The 11,843-nt window shown below is 38.3% G+C and overlaps 1 long non-coding RNA gene across 1 annotated transcript in view; it reads left to right on the top strand.

Moving 5' to 3' along the window:
* The first annotated feature begins 223 nt into the window (after positions 1-223).
* The window catches only part of LOC145666735 (uncharacterized), a 36,276-nt gene continuing 24,656 nt past the window's right edge, over positions 224-11,843 (top strand). Inside the window, exon 1 of the long non-coding RNA XR_014127811.1 lies at positions 224-637. This is a non-coding gene — a long non-coding RNA (uncharacterized LOC145666735). The remainder of the gene's footprint in view (positions 638-11,843) is intronic.

The following is an 11,843-nucleotide window of genomic DNA, read 5'->3' as shown; positions in this document are numbered from 1 at the left end:
ATTATTATTATGTATTACTCACTAAAGACTGCTCAATATGAAGGTCATTTTCATTATGAAAAAATAAATTTATTCTGTAAAATTTTCAAATCATGCTCAAAATCCTTTAAAGAATGAAGCTGAAAATATTAGTTGACTTTGGATTGCGCAAGGGTGGTTCTGGTTTTAACTCCCCACTTAATGAAATTCTAGTACGTTATTAGTTGAATATGATGTACTAATGTGAAAAGTTAGTCCGTTTCATTTCCTATGATTTGAAACACTGAATTTTCTAACTCAAATAAGAAGGAATTAAAGAAAGACACTGGGCGGAAAGTAGTTTATTAATAAAATAAATCTGAGCATGGAAAGTTCTCTGTATTCTAAGGTGTGTGATTAATTTAAATGAAACAGAATCTAATTTATGCAGAACAATGCTCAGGAATGTTCTTGTGACTGTTATATCTAAGTGAATATAACCAAAACAGGAAGAAAGGGAAGATAATTTGTAGTTTAACCTTATTTATACCGTGGGATATGCTCTTGGTAAAGTGCAATTTAGTGAAATATGGAGCCTCTGAATTTTTGGAACACAGTTGCCATTATAGTGTCAGTTATCATTCCCGGGGTCTGGGTGATTTATAAAACAATAAGTAATGTAAGCACAGAATTAGAATTTACGGGTAAACTTTACAATATACGCTCCAGTTACGCATCCATAAATAGGACCGCTTTAAAAGGGTAGAGTAGATTAAGATAGGGATAAGTAGGCTAGGGGTAGAAGGGTTAGCTTAAGGTTAGGAAGTTTTGACCCATTTTCATAAAATTAATAGTGTGTAATTTCTCGTTTCTGAGTGAGCACACCAGCTGGAGCGGGCGTTGTTAAGTTAACCTGAATTTACTATTTATTAATCAAATACAATACTTTAAAATAGTTTTAAATCCCCATACAAACCGGCAATGTCATGTAGAGAGTAAAACAAATGCACGTCTGGACCGAGAATCTAACACGTAGAAGAATTGTTTGGCATAAAATCTCTTATTTCTTCCATTTATTTTAGGTACGTTCGTACGTAAGAGTAATTCTGTACTTTAAAATCACAACGACGTTTATGAAAACGCAGTTATTGTGGTATTTAAAACTCGAAATAAAGTGATACGTGATTTTAGTTAATTCGTAATTACTTACATGCTACGCAGTTACATCTTGAAAATCATAGTAGATGGCAAATTCTATTGCGTTAATATAATTATATATTTTTCATACTTTCATAGTTGACTTGTATATCCGAGTAAATACTGCTCCATGATGTTTAATTTATTTAAAATGTATCTATATATACCTAGGTATGTAGAAATGAGTGTAACGACTACTGATCTTCCTAGACTACTGAACTAATTTCGTTGATTTTTGACACCTGACTTGAGTTTTACCTAGCTTAGGCTTTTATCATATTACTTTGATTATTAATATTTTTTTTTAGTTTAACGTCTCTTTCATCAGTGAGGCTATATGAGACGGGATCTACTGATTAACGTGGAATCCGAACCACATGAGCTCCCGTCGAGAATCGAACCCAGGTTTCCCACGACAAAGGAGCGTACCATAATTACTTAGTCACGAAGGAGCTCTACTTTGATTAAAATGCGTATCCTATGTGAGAAGCGGGGGTTCAAATTGTATTAGAAAAATTGAGTATCTCACAATCCCTCAACTCAAGCCTGTCCCAGACGGGGCTCTGAAATAAGAATGTGATTCACGATCCTTAACTCACGACCTTACTTAACGATCGTGTGACAAGTGACTTGTCCTTACTCCAAATTGAAATTTTCTGCTGTCCTTATTTGGATTCTAACTTGGAAGAAATAGAAGCAGTTTCTGCTTTGTCCTGGGTGCCGTATTACTATACGGATCCACAGATGGTAAAATGTACGAAAAAAATTGGTGAAGTCTAATTTTTCCATTTTATGTCGAGAACAGAACCCAACAAGCCCCTGCGGGGCTTCTAACCCGTTCCTACTACTACTTATGCTATGGATCCGTATAGTAAGACTGCACGTTCTCCTGGATTTGCATACAACTACCAATCAGAAAAGAGTAGCGCCTAACGACGTTCAACTTTATTTATCACTGTCATTTCAAAACAAGGCTATCTGGGCAAGAGAAGCATCAAATGTATTAAGTCATACGAAAAATATGATTTTTTGTATAATGTGAAGCAAGATTTATACTATTAAAAAACTGCAAGAATAGAGGCCTTAGAGAAGATGTGCAGTGAAGTAAGTTGTGTCTGCCCGAACACTATAGGTTTAAAAAAATGTAATTATATCTTTTAAATGATTAAAAATAGGTGATTTAAGTATATTGTGTAATTTGTATACCAAACGATGTATAAGGTACCTCATCGCCGTATCTATCTACACCATTCTCACATTTATCTCTCCTGATTTCAATAAGGAACCATCCCTGATACAAAACAGGATTGTCATACGTATAGCCAGCACAGCTCCAACTGAAAAACTCTTACCGTTTTGATCACCGCTATCTGCTAACATATTGATGAACTTATCCATCCACACCTCTATTTGATGTTACCTTACGCTCTCCAACATTCCACTTACAGCCTGAGAACCAACGACATTCTACTCCATCACTGGCCATACAGAAGGCCCACCCATTTCTAATGGAAATGAAAGTCATTTAAAAAAATGTATGAGGTGAGTTGAAATAAATGTAGTTTTTGCCACGTCGACATCACGCCGACAGTCAGTCATCGAAGTACGTATAAAAGATCCATTTCTAGTGTCCTTTGCCGCGTACTGATAACCATGGGCGGCGATTAGGGGGGGCAAAGGGGGGCAGTTGCCCCCCCACTTTTTTGAAATGACCTATCAATGTATATAATTTCATTTGGAAATATAAAGTATTTGTATGTATTAATGGTTCATAAAATAAAAATGGTGCCATAAAATATTTGCCGTTCCGTGAGTACGTATTGGTTGTCTTCCCGTACAGGGAAGAAAGCTACATGAATTGCGTTTTAATTGCCACGGAAAATGGCTCAAAAATTAACCTATTGGAGTGCCACAATTCGAGTGTACTTTCATTTCTTCTTACAAGGGCTCGATATGTTAGTCAGTTGCTTTAGAACTAAATGAGATAACATTTCGCAAAAAAGGAAGTTCTTCACAAGCAGTGTTTCTTTCAGAAACAATGTACCGGGGCGCACACTTAGTATTCCGGGGGAGCACTACTGGTACTATTCTATTTATTATTATATTATAGACGTATTATTTTGGTCTCGTTCGGGGGGTGGCATACTCTCAGAGCTTCGGGGTGCCTCCCAAAAGCATGTCTGAAAGAAACACTGTTAACAAATTATTCTTTAATTGCACAAAAATCGACAGTTTCTAAAATGTCTTTTCTTCTTTCTAATGGTAAGGAATATTTTGATTTGATTTTTTTGAGTTTAACATCCCGTTCAGCAGTGAGGCTATATGAGACGTGGACCTAGTGATTAACGTGGAATACAAACCACATGAACTCCCGCCAGGAATCGAACCCGGGTCCCCCACGTCAAAGGCGCGACATTGTTTTGCAGTGTAATATATGAATTTACTGATATATATACAGTATACAATTTAGTGAATTCAACATAATTCTAGGTTTAGGTAGGGATGCACACGAGACGAGTCGAGACAGAATTTTCCTGACAAAATTCGAGTCGAGACACAGCTCTTCCAGTAGAGAAGAATACATTTTTCGAGTCGACACATCACTTTTACAGCACATTTTCGAGACGAAACAGCCTCAAATCTTGTCTCGTGGACATCCCTAGTTTTAGGATTATTTTCCATAACTGGAGTGTGGGGTGATTCTAAGTATTGTTGAGTTTTGATGTATTCCAAGAAAGTGAAAACTGTACCTAATGGCAACGAACATTTTTCGGGAAGTTGCATAAGTATTTCTTTAAATGTCGCAGCATATGCTTGTTGTAATTATTGTTTTTCTAAGAGTAATAACATGTAATAACATGCATGGAATTAAAAATATAAGTTGTTCATTAATTCCCAGTTTCAATATAACTTTTGCGAAACAAGCCTCATTTTTCATTTCTGTTCGATTAATATTATCCTTTCTGTTTGTTTTGCGAAGTTATCAAATAAGCCCCTAATCTGACCACACAATTTTCCAGACAGAATTTTAAGATGTTCATGAGCAAGGAATCAAATCTTTTCTTACACCTTCGTTGTTTAAGAGTACAAAGGGCTAGTATCTACTTGTGTTGCTCTTGTCAATTTACTTAGTAAAATATGAAACGCGATATACGGTATTTTAACTGGAAAATACAGTATCCTAATAGTTATACAACTTTTCGTCAAACAAAATGTTAGAAATAACCAAAAAGCTAACATTGATATACAAATATTGAGATCATGTCTTGCCCCCCCACTTTTGAAGTCCAACCGCCGCCACTGCTGATAACTGTTCTAATTCCATGTCAGTACGGTATCGTTCCGGCAGTTTTCATCGGAAGAACTCTTAGACTCCAGCTCACAGCTCTTCCAAGTTGTTCAAGTGCCAGCCTTGAGAAAGTGGACCATCTAATGAAACAGTTAGTAGAAAGAGGGCATAAATTAGGGACTATAAGCTGGATGCGGAAGAAGTTCAAATCCTTCACATATCAGAGTTTCTGTTGCACATATCTAAACCGATTGCAAAGAGTGTTATCGATTTGGATCAGAGCATGCTTTCACCTTGCTAAGCCCGGATATTAAGATACGTATACAAACAACTGAGTACACTGAGAAATAAATACGTATGTAGCGTACGTAAAAACGCATGTTACATTTCTAAATATTGTAGTTTTTGTACTTAACGTGCAGCAAACGTATAACTGAAAACACGTGTTTTATAATACTTTCCCTATGTGTTCCATCTATAGGTACTTTCTGTATGAAACAATATAGGCGGTCGGGATCTCACATACAAATGGACGTATATAACATATAGCTGACAAATATAACATACATATATGTATGCAATATGCGGAAGATTGTTAGATGTCATACATCCTTCAATGGCATGATGCAACATCTAACACGGGAGGGTCCCACAAGTTGTCGCTAAAATCTGAATGCCGCATAGCACATCTGATAGAGAATCATGAGAAATGAACATAAGCAAAATTTAAGGTTCTATGGACTAGAAGAATAGAAGCTAGGGGGCTTCAAATTTTGAAAATCAAAAACAAAATATATCATGCAATTATGTACGTTTAAAGTAAATATCTTCAAAACCGTGAAAGCAATCAAAACAAAAGTTGCACAATATAATGAGAACAAAATGCCCTATAGAAAACCACAAATAGGGTTGTCATAGGTCAAGCAGTGTTGCCAACTGTAAAGACCTAGTGCGTACGTCATTTAAATTTTGATATGCAAATGACGTATCAAAATTTTTGCATATCAAAATGGAAATTATATGTAAATTTGTAATCACATATATATTATATCAAATAATTTGAATATTTTATCATGCTAATTAAATGTTAAAAGCCAACAGTAGGTATATTCTTTGTATTAAATTTATATTAATTTCATGGAAATAGATGGAAGAACTTCAAGTACTAAGTTTTTTTTCTGGAGAACGTTTCTAAATTTTCAACCTAAAGTTCAGCGAACTCATAGCCTCCAGCGGAACACCCACATACAGCAGCTGAGAGAGTACAACTGTTTCCAGCTCACTACAACTTTCAAGACCAGAGATTAGACTATTCTGAGATAGTTGTACAGAAAACTACAATTGTATGTCCAGGACTAGTGGATGAGAGATGGGTTGGCAACTCTCCCATATAGCGCCGTTCAGACGTGAACAGGGCTTTTGTATCCTAGTCGCACATTGGTGTTGGTTTTTGGGAACAATAAGGTGTCAGAAACGAACTCGATGACGTATTTTCGCACCTTACCCGCGTCCCCCGCCACGGCTCAAGACGGATCTATCGTCAGCCACGGCGCGGAGTAATATGTTTTTGAAAATGTGAGTTGGCTTTGGGAAATTTGATTTTATTTAAATTTGAAAGGTTCTTGGATGCAACCGATTATAAATTATGTTTATTTAATACGGTATGTCCCATGTCCGAAAGTATCACGTACTCTTTTAGTACGCTTTGAAAGTACTATTTCCAGGCAGTTTCTTGAACCCGTTGAGCGGTGTTCGTCTGCAAAGATGGAGGAGGCTTTCTGCCACCAATGCATCCGGAAGACAAATATGTTAATTATCCCCACATAAGGTAATGACAGTCATGTATTATAATATATTTATCAAGTAAAGTGTGTAATATTATTAATGTAATGTTTAATTTTGCAGCATATATGTTAAATAAGCAGGGGTGAGTGTAATTAAGTTAAAGTTTGTATTGTGATTACACCCCGCTTCAGGCAGGGTTTGTTTACAGATGGCACCACCTGTCACATGAGTGCTTGATGGAAAGGGGAACGTGTATTTTTTTAATATGTTTTGTTTGTTTAATTGTTTTCGTAGTCTTCCGATGCATAACCTATGTAGTGTTGTATATCAATATAATCGTTATAGTTCAAAGTAATATGTAAACTATCTGAAACTCACCAGAGCGTGAATATAAACGATATATTAGTGCATAAAGTTGTGACCTATTTAGGAATTCGGTAGTTACCGTAAGAGAGAGGGAACGTTGACCCATAAGAAAATCGGTAGACAAAAAGTGAGTATGTTTTTCTAGTTCTGGCGAGCCTAATAACTACGGTTGCCAGGGAGGTCACACTTCACTTCGCTTAGAGAGACGAGACCCTTCGGGTCTGTTCATATGACACTTCGTTTGAGTTCTTGTCATAAGACATTTCGGTTAGAGCATCAAGACTAGACACTTCGCTTCGCTTCGAGTCTTTGGACACTTCGTTCTTAGTGTGCGAAACTTGACTTCGCTTCTTGACATTTTGTTTCAAGTCTTTGCTAGTGTATAGCCACTACGATGAAATGTGTATAATCGTACTTAGATAGCAACAGGGGAAATATCACCTATATATGACCCCATCGGGAGTGTGATTTTTCAAAAGTAACTTTCTTTATTTACATCACCGTACATATAGTTAGGGGTGTTATTTACACACCAAAACCAACTATTGAGTGAGAACATGTACGCACTCAGTGGAAATTATTAACGTGTGTTGGTGGACAAACAGTGTGGCTCACCTATACAATGAGCACACTTCCAACCAGTTTGTTTTTTTTTTATAATACAGCGATGTTAGTCAATCTGTCATCGGAAGAAACATTTATTTTTTGTTTAACCTGTGCATCTCAAGTTATTGCACCATGAACAGTGTTTTTTTAACCTGTAAAATTTAAATAGTGGGACTTTTTGCACCACAGAACCCAGAGTCCAGTAAGATGTGACGAGCCAATGTCACCTTTACTGTGATCGTGATGACAGTTACTCTCTACATTTAAGAGAGAGATGCCAATGCAAAGATCTACGGAGGCAGCGTGATCTTCACGACCGAACGTCGAAAAAACCGTACTATGTGGGAAGAGGTACGTCACGCATATACGGAAGAATGCGTGCGGACTGGAGATACCAGACAGCAGTGAAGACTGGAATCCTTGAGGACATTTTCTATGAAGACAACTAACTTAACACGCGTGGACTAGAACTGTTGATATGAGTAAATACAGTAGCTACTGCGAAATAAGTATCATTTTTTTTACTGCGAAGTAAGTATAATTTTTTTTAATTGTATACAGTGTTTATGTCAAAAAGTAGTGTACAAAGTTTAATTCCGCCAAGGATCCATTAAATCGTTATCAAAATTACTTTTACGTCCGATTTATACTGGAATCCCTGAATATATCCTGAAGGGTCACTTGCTGCTTGGTGAGTACTAAAATATATAAAATGTTTTGTAACTTCTGTTTTTCAGGCGGACTTCGTCCGGCGGCTTCATTAAACTTAACTGCAAATAGTATTCCTTGGTAATGTGTATTCTGTTGGTGTCACTAGACTCAGTCTCATGTTACATGAGCCACTACTATTTGTGTAGTCCATGAGTCACTTCGAGAGCGTATAATCAGGGTAGGACACATGAACTATGAGACCTGTGTAGATCTCAAAATCGGAACTTTCTTTAACATTCTAACAATAGCATAGATCTACATAGGAGCATTTTGGATTATCTATCTAATTGAATTTTGTTATTAAAGATTCTCAACATTTTTTTATTATTCAGTCTCTACCGCAACTAAAAAAGTTCATAGTTCATAGGACCCACGCTGACAGACAGTCTTCCCTGGTGTGACGTAAGACTGCTGTCAAATGAAGAGAGAGAGAGACATACCTCACCATCGCTGGTACGCCTTCCTCTTCTCTCTAGAGGGCCTCAGCCTAATTTACATTTTGACACTTCATGTCATATGCAAATTTCAGCACACCTGTGCTTTAGAGGTCATTTTACATTTGGCACCCGAGCCTGAGGCTCACCTCTCTATTTACAATTTTTGGCGCCTGACCTTTAGGGGCTAAGCATACGCTAACAGCGTAAGCCGAAAAGGGTATCTACCTTGATACACCAAGAGAAGTACAAGGGTAGAGCAGTAACTTTTCATTTTTTTCTTTATCTCTTATGTCGCGCGAAAGTTTTGATATTCAGTCCCCTTGGTATCCAAGAACCTTGTTACAGTGGTATATTTGTTTTTGAAAGTGTGTTTATTATGAGTAAAAATTGTTTCATGTGTATTTGCATAAAATTAGGGGGGAAAGATTTTGTATTTGATAACCAATAGGCAAATTAGAGTTTGTTTTGCTATTGATTAAATGCCGGTAACGAGAGCTCAGTCGCGTAAGATGGAAGAGGAATTTAGGTCAGATGAATACGCTCAGCGTATTGAGCTAGATGCAGATATAGCTAGCAATAATGTTACCGTCAATATTACAGATAATGAAAATGAGATAGATAATTTGCATAGTGAAACAGGCGTAGAAAGAGTCACTGAACATGTAGCAGGTTCAGGAACCGGTGACAGTCACCTACGTTCCGGTGACGTCCATGAGAAAGAAAACAGTGACCCAGCTGATGGACAGTGTTGCCAACCTGTCCAGGAACACACAGCTGAGGCAACAGACAGGGAAAGCGAAGTAGTACCTACCGGAAGTCAAGTAGCTGAGACCGGAAGTGGGCAGTCCGGAGCTCAATTCGTCACGACTGCTGACTTATCGAGGTTACTAAATGGGTTATTAGATTCTATTTCGGCTAAGATTGAGCAATCTAGTGCGTTGGTTGCTGAACAACATAGAGCTAGTAACCAGTCTGCGTGTGAAAAACTGGAGAAATCTTTAGTAACGAGATTAGATTCTTTTGTTGAAGAGAACAATAAAAGGTTTGAACAATTGAACGAGTCAATTGCTTCAGTCAATCGGAGACTTGACACCTCCAACATGGAGCTGCAGACAAAGCTCGTGTGTACAAGTCAGAGGATACAGGCTTCATTAGAGCAAGTTAGTGATAGGGTACAGTCTAATGAAGTCTCGATTGCATCCTGTAGCAGTGAGATCCGCAAAGTTGAACAGTCAGTGAAAGATGCTCAAAGTTCACTGACAGTTCAAATCAGCGATGTAGAGAATCGATCTAAGGATCTCGGTGATAGGATAGGCGACCTCTCCACCAAACAAACGGACATAGATCAGGCAGTAGAGAGCATGCACTTGAGAATGGAGAGAGTCGACCGTAGCATAGAGGACATTGTAGGCAGTCAGGCTGAAATAAGAGCTGAACTTCAGACAGTGCAAAGTGAATTTGCACTGAGATCTGAATCCACAGCACAGCTGGGAGACAAAATAAAGGACCTCCGAGACGAAATGTCTCGTGAGATACAGAAAGTGAAACAGAGTTCACGACTCGAGATAGAGACGCTACTAACTGCACGAGACGGGTTGTCGTCTCGTTCAAGCGAGAACGAGACACAACAAACTGAGGAGAGAGTAGTTGTCGAAAATGGTCCCAGCACGAGCTATTTGTTAGCCCCGCCTGTACTGTTGTCGAGTAATAGTAGGGAACCTGTGCCATCAACTTCACGTGTGAGAGGACACGGAAGCGTTCACACAGTTCAAAGTAGTGGCGAAGCTGCCCAACTTGCCACTGCAATGAACTCGTTCATGCACAGAGACCTGAAGCTACCGACATACAATGGGAATGAGGACGAATCAGCTACCCATAATTATCTAGTAGATTTAGATAATTATTTTGAATTAACTGGAGTAGCGCCAGAGCACAGACTGAGCTTGTTAACACGCTCGTTAAGAGGAATTAGTTTACAATGGTACAAAGTAATGCAACACAAGATCACCAATTATGCTAGTTTCATAGAGGAATTTAAGAAAAATTACTTAAGCTCCGATCGTCCAGCATCCTTGCGTGCAACCCTGCTAATGAGTCACTATGACCCCCGAATTTTCAGACAGCCGAGTGAGTACCTTCTCACTCAGCTGCAGAGAAATGCTGTTTTGGACCCTCCCTTGTCCGAACAAAACCTTTGGAAATTACTACCGAGACAGCTCCCCCAGTTTATCTGTAGGTGTTTGATTAGTGCCAAGCCACAAAACATCTCAGAGCTGCTCGCGTTAGTAAATGAAGTTCAGTTAACGCACAGGAGAACGGTAATCACCAGCAGCGACGAAACATAAACATGATTGAAGTGACAGAAAACAATCAATCAGCAGGGGGGAACTTCAATCGTAACACGAGACGTAACAGAGTACAGCAGGGGCCGTATACTAGAAATAGTAGGGGCAGGCTACAACGGTCTAATGAGAATAGTGAGCCTAGTAGTAATCCTCGAAATGAATCCCGAGAGAATCGGTTCAGAGGCAATGGAACTAGTTCGTACCGAGGTACAAGTGGTAGCAACAGAGGCAATAGAAATAGGCCTAACCACCAGATGAGAAATAGTAGAGATGAACAAATACAAGTTCTCGAAGAGTACGATACACGAGACGAGACTAGGGCAAGTACTTCGAGACAAGTACAGTCTGACAACAATGGGCGTGTCCTGAATGTTTCTCGTAACTGAGGACATTCGGCACACATTTGGAATCCCATTAGCGTGGAATCTCAGGATAGCGATTACACACCAATGAGGTCGAATGATGTAACTGAATGTGTGCTGGAAATTTCGAGTAATGAAATAGATGAAAATGAGACAGTGGTCAAGGAAGTAAATGTAAATGCTAGTGACAATTGTAATCAGTGCCAGGAAATTATTGAGAAAAATCATTTTAAGGAAAATTTAGTTAATTTTGATACAAATAGTGAGAAATTAGAATTGAGATTGAGAAATGGAAATGTAATAGTGTTGAATCGAACTGAATATGATCAAGCGAATGCTATTTTTGATAATTTATTAGATACTAGTGAAGACCTAGTTGTTAGAAATAACGTGATAACTTTACCAGAAATTGAAGTTATCGTGTTCGCTCAATCGGTACTTGGCTTGTTGGACTCAGGTTCGAGCATCAACGCGATCAGTAGTGAATTGTGGCAAACAGTACAGAATAGTAACCCCAGACCTGCGTTCCTTAGAACGAATAACATGAAAGTAACGCCAGCATTCGGAAGTAGTGTTGCTAAGATTCTTGGTCAAATTTTATTGCAAGTAACGATCAATGGAGAAGAGTTTGAAACTGTGTCATTAGTAGTGCAAGGGTTGAATAGAAAGTTGATTCTTGGTTCTCAGTTCTTTGCTGAGACTGACGCTGTGTTAGACTATGGGAGAGGGGTGTTCAGTTCGAAGAAGCCAGTAGAAGTAGATGTAAGTTTCAAAGACGTCGAAATAA

Source organism: Thermobia domestica, chromosome 1, assembly GCF_964235325.1.
Source record: "Thermobia domestica chromosome 1, izTheDome1.hap1.1, whole genome shotgun sequence".
In the NCBI taxonomy this organism is placed as follows: Eukaryota; Metazoa; Arthropoda; class Insecta; order Zygentoma; family Lepismatidae; genus Thermobia; species Thermobia domestica.
This window is presented reverse-complemented; position numbering and strand designations above follow the sequence as displayed.